Source organism: Uloborus diversus, chromosome 2 (genome assembly GCF_026930045.1).
Source record: "Uloborus diversus isolate 005 chromosome 2, Udiv.v.3.1, whole genome shotgun sequence".
Classification (NCBI taxonomy): Eukaryota; Metazoa; Arthropoda; class Arachnida; order Araneae; family Uloboridae; genus Uloborus; species Uloborus diversus.
The window spans coordinates 111762122-111774688 of record NC_072732.1 but is presented as its reverse complement, the minus strand read 5'-3'; the positions used below and the strand labels follow the sequence as shown (position 1 = coordinate 111774688).

General features: G+C 31.2%; 1 protein-coding gene across 2 annotated transcripts in view; it reads left to right on the top strand.

Moving 5' to 3' along the window:
- LOC129215990 (excitatory amino acid transporter-like) overlaps nt 1-12567 on the top strand; it is a 126505-nt gene that overhangs the window by 65071 nt on the left and 48867 nt on the right. Inside the window, exon 1 of one of the 2 annotated variants that reach the window (XM_054850122.1) lies at nt 9813-9948. The exons of the other annotated variant lie outside the window; for it this stretch is intronic. The gene's annotated coding sequence lies outside the window, so the exon portion shown is untranslated. Of the gene's footprint in view, nt 1-9812; nt 9949-12567 lie in introns of those variants that run through there. 2 annotated transcript variants of the gene reach the window in all.

Genomic DNA, 12567 nt, shown 5'->3' with positions numbered 1-12567 from the left:
ACCCTTGTCCCAATAGGATATCAATCATCAATGGAATGCTCCATTCCTTTGCTTTTCAATGCATTTTGAATTTTCATTCTATTGTAGATAGCATGAAAATTACATGAATGACATAGTTTTCATTTTTTTTTTTTAAATTTCCTTGCAAACCAGTATTTTGCACAATTTTCAAAATAGAGTTCTGAAAATCTGTAGGATTACTTATTTTGGCTTAGATACCCCTCATGTCGAATTTCCTTAAAGTTCTAAATGGTCAAGTCAAAAAGGTGATTGATCTGACTGAATAGCTCATAAACACTGGCCCAGTCGAAATGAACTTCAACTTCTCCGGTCTCCAACTTTTCTAGTTGCCCAAAAGCGGGATATTGATTAAAAGAGTGCTGTCTTGTTGGGGGAAGAAACATTCGGAAGTTTGTTATTGAAAGCTTCAACAATGACTTAAAATGAATAAGTTGAAAAATATTACTCAATATTCAAACTTATTTGATCTTGAGACTGAAAAAAAAAAAACTTGACCACGCTAAAAAAAAAAAAAAACACAAACCCCTGTATGACTCTCAATGATTCGAACTCGAAGGGAACGAAAAGAAGTTGGAATTATCCGAAATTCGAATTATTGGTGATTGTGTAGTTATGGTCAAAAAAGGGAAATACAATAAAACTGTATAGCATTCAACTAAAGAAATGAATTGAAATAATAAACTTATTTTAATATTTGTTTTCTTACTACTAATATATGTATCTTTAAAAATGTTCCTTACTTACAAATACATTATAAATTTATTTATTTATTTATTTTTTAATCGCAATCAATGTAACTAAGCGAAATACACACATGCAATTAGAAACAATGATTTCAGCCCTGATTTATTTAAGAAAGAGTGTGATAACCATTTACTCCACCTCGCATAATTTTTGCATCATTTAAGAGATCTTCAACGTCAGCTATTTCTTTGGCATGAAAAAGTGATGGTTTGTGATTCAATCAAGTTTCTCAAATTGCCAAGCCTTTCTGAGGCTTCAGAAGAAGAAAGTATTGTGCAGCATTCGGTTTTCATGATTTAAGCTTACATATACAAAAAAATTCTGCGTACTCCGTACTTTTAGAAGAAAGATTTTCTCTCTTCCTTCCAATGTTAGTTATTGTGTTTATGAGTACGACATTTTGTTCAGTAGAAATATTGTATTTGCAGTGGGTATTCGACATTCATGTCGATGCTTTCCAAACATTGATGTTTTTGTTAAAACGTCGATATTTTTACCATCGATGTTTGAGAGTCGATGTTTATTCTAACATCGATGTTTTGCGCCCGATATTTTTCGATATCGATGTTTTATATTTGAACCAAAAATATCCTGAAACAATGTGAGTTAGTTTTGATGAAAACTTTATTATTTACTAGCTGTACCCGACGCGCGTTGCTACGCCAACAAAAAAATACATCATTATACTGACTTTCATGACAATCGGTTGAACGGGGCAGAAGTTGCTACTCTGCAGTGCCACCTGGTGGCGAGTGGCTTCAATGAGCATATTATGCACTTTCTGCGTGGAAAAATACATATATATAGCAATTTTCATAATAATAGGTCCAGGTATCAAGTGAAGCCGTGACTATACTCAAATTTTGTACTCACGCAGTTTGCAAGATCAATCAATCGCTAAAAATATCAAATTGAAAAAGGTTTTAAATCCCCCCGTTGCATGAAAAGCCATAAAACAATAAAGAAAGAATTTATTTGTTCAAACTCAAGAAAAATGGCAACAGCTAACTTCTTATCAATGAGATCTTTCACGCGAATTAATTTCTGCAGCCGATAATTTTATTCGTATTTATCCAATGGATTGTGACTTAAATTGGAATAAAAAAGGAAATATCGATCGGATTTTTTTCGAACCTGTCTATAAATATTCCCAGTACCAAAAATAACAAACGGTGAAAGTTTCAGCCAAATCTGCCGGGTAGTTTTTGAGTTCATGCATGACATACAGACAAACATTCATATTTATATATATAGACTAGCTGCGTGCCCGGCGTTGCACGGGCTACGTAAAAAACGAAAGAGATGTCCAATTGATGTTTTTGTATTACTCTGACATCAGTTTCTAAAGCGCTAAGGAGTAAATAAATACGCGTAATGCAAGGTTTGCAAAACACCAGTAGAGCATATTTTTGGCAAAAATCTCTTTAAAGTTAATCATAGTTATCAATAATGCAAGTTATGAGTATTTTCAATTAGCACAAAAGATGAAAATATATGCATAATCAATTATAATCTGTGCTCACTTTAAACTGAATTAAATCTGATGGACTATATCCTGAAACATTTGTATGTACAATTACGATCAGCTTTTTACATAAAATGACACATACTTTTTGGTTGCTTACGTGAAACTAAAGCACCAAGACCTAATGAATACCAATTAGCATTAATTTAATACCAATTCATCAGATTTGAATTCTGCTTTAGTTAAAATCCTTAAAAACAATATTTTTGTTCATTTTTGAAAGAAATCCAAACAATCTTAATTTAACATGTTCTTTTAACGATACAAACTGTATTTCAAAAATAGAAACAGGAAGGAAAAAGAGAGTTATTACAATTCGAAAACTCACCCATACGACGGGAAAAAGTCCAACAAAATAAACATAATTAGTCGCACATCCTAGAGGCCGGTGAATGATAAACTTACAGTATAATCAATAAACATAGCTAAAAAAAAACTTTCATATGTTGAAAAGAGTTAAGAACGTTGAATGTAAAAAATAAAAAAAGGACAGACGATAAAATAAAGGCTATATCCGAATAGAGCAACCAATTTTAAACTAATTTAAAATGAAATTCTAGATGGAAACATTGTTTTAAGATTTGGACAGCAGCCAAAAAAATCTCTTTTAAAACAATTATTAGAATTTTACTTGTTCACGCAAATGCAAAATGGCAACGGGAAAGAAATAAATTTCCCGAATAACGTTATGTTAATTAACGTTTTAATTAATATCTCCGCTAATTAAAGTTGCACAATTACGAGATTGGTTCTACTGTTTTCTTCAGAAAATTTCGAATTGATAGGTATCTCGTTTGACTCCCGATTCGCAGCGGTTCTCGAGAAGATCGATCTTCAGACAGACAGACAGACAGACAGCCGGACGCGAACAGATTTTAATATTATAGTGGGCTAGCCTGCGTGCCCGGCGTTGCACGGGCTACCTAAAAAATGAAAGAGATGTCCAATTGATGTTTTTGTATTACTCTGACATCAGTTTCTAACGCGCTAAGAAGTATATAAATACGCGTAATGCAAGGTTTGTAAAACACCAGTAGAGCATATTTTTGTCAAAATTTTCTTTAACGTTAATCATAGTTATCAATGATACAAGTTATGAGTATTTTCAATTAGCACAAAAGATGAAAATATATGCATTATCAACTATAATCTCTGGTCACTTTAAACTGAATTAAATCTGATAGACTATATCTGAAATATTTATTTACAATTACGATCATCTTTTTACATAAAATGACACACACATTTTGATTGATTATGTGAAACTAAAGCACCAAGACTAAATAAATACCAATAAGCATTAATTAAATACCAAGTCATCAGATTCCAAGATAGCTTTAGTTAAAATCCTTAAAAACAATTTTTTTGTTCAACTCTGTTTCACTTAAAGAAATCCAAACAATCTTAATTTAACATGTTCTTTTAACGATACAAACTGTATTTCAAAAATAGAAACAGGAAAGAAAAAGAAAGTTATTGCAATTCGAAAACTCACCCATGTAACGGGAAAAAGTTCAACAAAATAAACATAATTAGTTGCACATCCTAAATGTATCAAAATATGAGGCCGGTGAATGATAAACTTACACTACAATCAATAAACATAGCTAAAGAAACAACTTTTATATGAGGAAAAGAGTTAAGAACGTTGAATGTAAAAAATAAAAAAAGGACATACGATAAAAATAAAGGCTATATCCGAATAGAGCAACCAATTTTAAACTAATTTGAAATGAAATTCTGGATGGAAACGTTGTTTTAAGATTTGGACAGCAGCCAAAAAAATCTCTTTTAAAACAATTATTAGAATTTTATTTGCTCATACGCAAAATGGCAACAGGAAAGAAATAAAAATTCCTGAATAACGTTATGTTAATTAACGTTTTACTTAATATCTTCGCTAATTAAAGTCGTACAATTATGAGATTGGTTCTATTGTTTTCTTTGGAAAATTTCGAATTGATCGGTATCTCATTCGACTCTTGATTCGCAGCGGTTCTCGAGGAGATCGATCTTCAGACAGACAGACAGACAGACAGACAGACAGATGGACGCGAACAGATTTTAATATTATAGTGGATTAGTTATTGCGAGATCTAAACACATCGGAAAGAATTTTCTGTTGTTAGTAGTATGTAAACAAACTTAGCAATCTTTTTTCGAATAAATTTTAAAAAATGTTAAGTTTTCTGAATGACTTACTTTTATTATTAAATAACTTAGGCTATTGCGCTTTTCATTTTTTCCCGACGAACGCGTTATAATGAGAGGCACCGTGTTCAATTTATAAAATATCAACGAATTCCATATAGTATTCTCATATAAATAATAGCCGATGACTGAATAATTCGCGTGTTTCAACAACGAAACTGACGCCACTTCATGATAATTTGATAATGTATGTTGGTAATGTTTAACATGCAAGTAAAGGCTTTATTGTGACAAGGCGTAACTGGATCCGGTAACTTAACTGTTTTACTGGTAAAACTGTCATTTCAGAAGAATGAAGAAACGAAAAAACGGTCAACAATGAACGCTATCTACTGGAGTTTAGGGTTCATCCACTGGAGTTAGTGTTACACTTTCAACTATGAAAATGTCACCAAACAGGCAATGGCTTCTTTCAAATGTGGAAGCCATTTTCACCTGTCATACCTTGACAGGCTATTTTCTAGTAGAAAAGAATAATTGAGCATATGACCTTCTTGCAACGACATGTTTAAGTGATATTGTTTTAAGAAAATGATGAACTTAAAAAAAAAAAAAATCACATATACCGCCCTCCTTTTCGATATACTTCAGACAAAGAGTCAAGAGATATAAAATTTCATGTATATTAAGTTCTTTCTTTTTTCCTCTTTTTCTTTTTTTTTTTTTCTTCTATAAGTCCTGCATAAGCTGAAATAATTGAATACAAAGGAATCTACATCAATTTCTTCCGCATTGTTTAGTGTCTCTGACCGAATGCCACTTTGATTTGATTAAACGGATGCCTCAATCGCCAAATCGATTAACTAAACTTAAAAATCCTCATTTCTGCTTTAGTAGTGCTTTATCAATGCTTAGGATGTTAATTTATATTGAAGTTTTGGTTCAGTACATTTCTGGCCATGTGATGGCAGAAAATGTGACACGAGGGCCTATTTACTCTTATGGATATATATATAAAACACCATCTTCATCATAACTATGCTCTACTTTTTGTTTTATGAAATTAGTCGATTGGACAAGTGAGACATCCAAATATTTCATTAAAACTTGTTTGGATGATCATTCAAAGTTTTACCCCACTCTTATCTCTTTCTTCGGTGTTTCGGTCAAATGATACATTATAATGATACTTGGTATTTTTGTCTCTCATAATGTTTAGCAATTGCATCATACTTTTACTTAAGTAATTCAGGGTAAATTCCAGAAAATTCTCTTAACTTCGCGCCACTTCCATGTTTTAATAACTCAAAAAACATTTTCAAAAACAGTAGAAGGCTGAGTGCTGCACTGTCCTTATAAAATAATGAAACAAGTTTTCTACTTTTCCTTTTTCAAAAAAAATAAAATAATAATAATAATAATAATAATAATAATAATAATAATAATAACAATAATAATAATAACAATAATAACAACAACAATAATAATAATAATAATAACAATAATATTAATAATAATAACAATAATAACAATAATAATAATAATAATAACAATAATAACAATAATAATAACAATAATAACAATAATAACAATAATAGTACTAATAATAATAACAATAATAATAACAATAATAATAACAATAATAACAATAATAATAACAATAATAACAATAATAATGACAATAATAACAATAATAATAATTATTATTATTATTATTATTATTATTATTATTATTATTATTATTATTATAACAATAATAACAATAATAATAACAATAATAACAATAATAATGACAATAATAACAATAATTATTATTATTATTATTATTATTATTATTATTATTATTATAAGTTTTTTATATTGCACATAGTTCAATGCATCGTTCAATAATTCTGAAGTTGCTATTTGGAAACTATTTTTAAAAAAAGTTAATGAAATTTTTCTTCCTGCACTATAATATTCTGTATTATTATAAATGATGTTGGTCTTGTGATGTTGTAAAGTATAAAGGGAGAATTTTCAAACATGTACAATATTTGTTTTCTGCTTTTTAGTTACACTACTTTTATTGTTCAAAGTTGTTCTGAATGGCAGGATAATACTTCATTTCAAAAAGATGAAATGATTATTATTTCTAAATTCTAAGTAACTGTGCTCAATACTTCAAAAGCTTTCTTCCGTTTTATTGCAATCCACTATAATATTAAAATCTGTTCGCGTCTGTCTGTCTGTCTGTCTGTCTGTCTGAAGATCGATCTTCTCGAGAACCGCTGCGAATCGAGAGTCAAACGAGATACCGATCGATTCGGAATTTTCCAAAGAAAACAATAGGACCAATCTCGTAATTGTGCGATTTTAATTAGCGGAGATATTAATTAAAACGTTAATTAACATTACGCTATTTAGGAATTTTTATTTCTTTCCTGTTGCCATTTTGCATATGCGTGAACGAGTAAAATTCTACTAATTGTTTTAAAAGAGATTTTTTTGGCTGCTGTCCAAATCTTAAAACAACGTTTCCATTTAGAATTTCATTTTAAATTAGTTTAGAATTGGTTGTCCTATTCGGACAACCTTTTATTTTATCGTCTCTCCTTTTTTTATTTTTTACATTCAACGTTCTTAACTCTTTTCAGCATATGAAAGTTGTTTCTTTAGCTATGTTTATTGATTGTAGTGTAAGTTTATCATTCACCGGTCTCATATTTTGGTACACTTAGGATGTGCGACTAATTATGTTTATTTTGTTGGACTTTTTCCCGTCACATGGGTGAGTTTTTGAATTGTAATAACTCTCTTTCTCCTTCCTGTTTCTATTTTTAAAATACAGTTTATATCGTTAAAAGAACATGTTAAATTAAGATTGTTTGGATTTTTTTGTGAAACTGATTTGAACAAAAAAGATTGTTTTTAAGGATTTTAACCAAAGCTAAATTGGAATCTGATGACTTGGTATTAAATTAATGCTTATTGGTAGTTATTTAGTCTTGGTGCTTTAGTATCACGTTATCAACCAAAAAGTGTTTGTCATTTTATGTAAAAGGCTGATTGTAATTGCACATAAATATTTCAGATATAGTCTATCAGATGTAATTCATTTTAACGTGAGCACAGATTATAGTTGATAATGCATATATTTTCATCTTTTGTGCTAATTGAAAATACTCATAACTTATATCATTGATAACTATGATTAACGTTAAAGAGATTTTTGCCAAAAATATACTCTACTGGTGTTTTGCAAACCTTGCATTACGTGTATTTATTTACTCTTCAGCGCTTTAGAAACTGAAGTCAGAGTAATGCAAAAACATCAATTGGACATCTCCTTCATTTTTTAAGTAGCCCGTGCAACGCCGGGCACGCAGCTAGTAAAAGTATTAAAATATGAGTCATGCAAAAAAAAGTAAAATAAAATATTTGCAGTTTTCTGAAAATGTGTGAGATTTAACGTTGATATATATCGTCGCCTCAGAGCAACGCCAGAAATAAGTGTAAGATGTCGTACTGTTGCTCTGAGGCGACGATATATATTTTTTACTTTTCTGCACAGATATATTTTTATTTCTTACGAGTAGGCCGGATTAAAATTGTGAAACTTTTGCTCTAAGTTATTTGAATGACTGTATTGCCTTTTTGAGGAACAATAGTAAGTACTATTATAGCTCAACTTAAGGAGTCTCAGGGTCCTTAAAATGTTAACGCGACATGATAAATACCCAATATTTAAGAGCTTGTAACTAATTTTCTAACAAGCTATGATTAAAATTTTAAATTTAAATAAAAGCTGAAAATCGAAGAAAAATACATTGATGTGACATACATTTAAATAGCATATTTTTTAGCAGGAAAAAATCATAACAAAATATTTACTTTTTTCTAAAGTTCGAAAAATAGCGCTCTTACTATGAAATACATGCATAATTCTAATATTTTTAGACCATTGCCATATACTTCCCTCAGCACCTTAACCTTAATTTATTATTATTTTTTTTTAATTTTCTTTTTGAAATTTTAAAGATAAATATCAAAATTTACTTAAATTTTGTGAGACATTTTTGTGAAGAAAAAGTGATTTTGGTTTTTAACTAAAACTGAGGTTCAAACCATAAAAATAGGGCAGACAAAGATGCATTAAAAATTGTATGAAAATACATTTTAAAAACTTTTTGAGATATCATGCGCGCAAACGAAAACTGCACTTCTGAGAAAAAGTGCTATATAGCTGCTGTTGACAGAAATTTCAACGGAGAGAGTTTTCGTTTTTTTACGATACATCGAAAAGATTTTTGCGTATAGTAATAAATAAGGTATCAACTTGTCCAGAATGAAATTATGCATAACATATATTTTGTCCAGAAAATCAAAATTTTGATAGCTGAAAGGTCCTGAGACCCCTTACAGCACATAATACAATTTCTCATGTGGACTGTTTATTAATGTTTTTCTAAACGCCTTCTCCTCATATATCCTCTCGCTTTTATACATCAATAGACAGCTGCGTTCTCTTCAATGTAGGTGGCGCGGTTACGTAAGCGCAAGCGCAACAAACTAAAAAATAATTAGCAGTTTTTAATAGAAGTATGGCGAAAAAGAAGTTTCATAAGGATGCATAACTACCTAGAGTCATTCGGCATACAATTCTCTCAAACGCTTATCGAAATTATCGTAAGGAACGACTTTTTCTCTAGTGTTTGTTCTCTTAAAAAACAAATTAGGAAACTAATGAGAGATTTTTGCTTTCTCTCAACTTATTTCTGTCACAGTCAATACTTTAATGCATTTCATAGTGTATGTGTGAGTCACAGACAATCTTATATTCTCTCCTACTTTTCCTACCTGCAGTGCATTAAGGACGGTCCATAAATGATCTCACACTTTGTCCCCCAATTTTGACACCCCTCCCCCACCCCCTTTGTCACAATTCATCTTCTCCCCACCCATTTTGTCACATGTCACGCTATTTTTCATAAACATATTCTGAAAAAGGAGTGTGATGTCACACTTCCAGTTGCACCTTCCCTGCCCTTTGTCACAAATCGTCACAATTTCACGAACCCCCCTCCCCTCTCAAGGCGTGACATCATTTGTGGACAGCCCCTGAGCAGAAAATAAAACACAAAAAAGAAAATCATATCAGCGTCAGGAAAATTTTCGATGAATGCATGTTTCAGTCGTAAAATTTACTTACGCAAGTTCTGAAGTCATTAAAAACAGAAGAACACAACTTGATTTTGAAAAAAAGGTAGAGAACTTTCAATTTATTGTAGTGAGAGTTGTTTTCTGGCGACGATTCTAATTGGCAGAATTCTCACGCATGCGCGAGAATTGCCCGCCGGCGGCGAAAAGCACGTGCTCCCCGCAAACACCACGCGATTGCGGAACGGCGTGGTTTCTCAATTTTCGCTTCCTCTTGGATTAATAAGAATACAAAGAGCAGAGCGAGGGAAAGAGGAGTTCGGGATACACACTGATCTGAATTTCCGGTTTTATTATTCCTATTGCAGGTGAGTCAATACTTTAATTATGTCATGCTTTTCATACGTTTGCGGTAAAGTTATGAAAGGCGTCCAACTTTTTACAAAGTTATAAAGTAGTATTTTTTTTTTATGCTGTTGACAAAGAGTTCCGTATAATAGTTTTCCCGACGAAACCGTAAGAAATGTGGCGAAACAAAGAAGAGATGGAATAGATAATTGGCAGTAAAGAATAAAATGAAACTATAACTAGAGCAGCTAAAAAAATTTTATGCTTAAAATTTTCTCACTTGCTTGAGATAATGTAGTTTTTCAAACTTCTTTTGAATTGCCCGGGGTTAAACTTGCCGTGAGAAGGTAAATAACAGAATCTATCTTTTTTTTTCTTTGACCTTTTGTCACCTATTGTATTTTAGCTGCGTTGTACACACTTGCTTATTTGGTTTCGCTGAAAAAAAGTTCGAAAAAAGCAACAAAATCCAACATGTCCCTATTGTTAGTATTGAATCCAAAATGCGTTTCTTCAAATATTTAAAGAACTCATTCCTGCAGATACTGCTCTTTAACTTCCCACAGCAGTAAATTCAAATGTGAAAGTGAATCAGTTGTGATTATAAAGCACTAAATAATCATTTTTGAAGAGAAAGCAATAGGTAGGATTCTTATAAAAACGGTAAGAAAAGAAAACGGTAAGATTCTTATAAACCATTCAAAAAGGCTCCTTTGAGCGAAAAAAACCCAACAAGTAGGTTGGTCAGAAGACTATACATAAATAAAAAGAGCTTAATTAGATGAAATTAATTTAACAGCTGGATCGTTGAACATAATCATTTGATCTTGTGAGATTAAGTAGTTTGACATTTTTTAGTCGTTCATTTAAAATGTCTATTAATTTCATAAGAAAGGTTCTCCAACTAGGAAGAAGGTAGTTTTTGCAAAATAACCAATATAAATTTGCAATAGTTATTTTTCCTCGTAAGAATCTGGCACCTTGTCTTCGTGCCTGCAAAGATTAATTTTTCTCCCTTATCACTCTTCACAACAAGAAAATTATTTATTGTGTTAACCTTTTTTGTTTTTTCAAAATCGAAGTGTTTAGCCTTATAAGTATACTGTTAGCATTTTTGTTGTTTAGATAAAAAGCTTTTCAATCAAAAGATTTCAAAAGGATGATTTAAAATGCATATAAGCTAGAAATAGCCATATAGTAATCAAATAAAAAATATCCGTTAGTTTTGGTCAAAAAAAATTCTCATGATAATTGTTCCAACTGCTCACCTTTCTGAAATTCATAAAAAATAACGTTTTCTGCTTCGAATGGAATTGCTCAAAAATTGGAAAAGAATCTGATATACGTTTTTTGCTCACCATTATTTATATTACTCTTTCACTTCGGTTGAAATTTTTATCACTTACCAACACTATCTTAACGTTTTGCAATTTGTTTATTTATCATCATTCTGTACATGTTTCCAAAAAGTATCCAATTACTAACTTAACGCAAGGAGAGATATTTTAGACACAAATTTTCATTGATTTAGAAAGCATTCACCATTCATTTTAGTCCAAATAAAGAATGTACATCTGTGACATATAGCTAACAAAATGAAACGACAAAAGCTTCATATTACTTGAAGATCCCTCTCATTATTTGCTTTTATTTTCCAAATAACATTTTTTAAATTTTTGTTTATAGTTTTTTTCAATGCATACTTTTAATGCCAAAAGTGAAGTAAACAAACCTACTGAATGCCGCTTCAACATACTGGGGAAAAAAAAAAAAAAAAAACTTCTCTTTTGTTCAATTAATCTGCTCTAGATCTCGGAGGAGCATTTTGTTCCATTCATACTCTGAAAGGCAACAGCTTCCCACTTTTCTTTCTATAGTGGTGGAGTGCGAAGGCCAAACTTTCCAGTTTTTGTGACGTACAGCCGTTTGCCAGTGAAGCACTTTGCTGATTTATACAGGTATTAAATTCAAGGTCTGCAATTTTACTAGTTGTGATATCTTTCACTTAACGGATGATGTTCCTCAGGCTCATTGGACGATGTCCAACTGAGGGCTCGACACAAAAAGGAAGATGGGGGTAATTATCGTAAACCATCTTCTTGCGCAGGTGCTCCCTCCTTTTTTCAAATCTTTTACAGACCGATTTCGAAATTTCAGGCGATGCAGTGGCAGTTATTTTAAGGTTTCAGATATTGTATCATATTATACGTTTTGCGGCACGTGTCGGTTATATTGAAGTCACAGGCTTTCGAAAAACTCCATTATCTGATCTTCATTTTTTTCTCTCTTTTTGAACCGCTTTACAATTTACCGTCCATTTTACTATGTTTTGCTTTACACACACAACACAAATTATTTCTTAACGTGCATTGGAATATTCAGTGTCACTTTAAAGGGACATATTTCTTCATAGCATGGGGGTAAAACTGGTGATAAAAATTGCGAAAAGTCATTTTATTCTAACTTAGCACAAAGAAGTTCTGCATAAAATGCTTGCACTTTCAGTGTACAGCTTCATAATTTAAAGAATTTTTGTTTTTCCTATAACTTGAAGATCTGATTTTTCATAATCTAATTCTAGTTCTTTTTCTTTTCTTTTGTTTCTTTCTCTCTTTCTTTTCATCTTTTTTTGGAGAAAG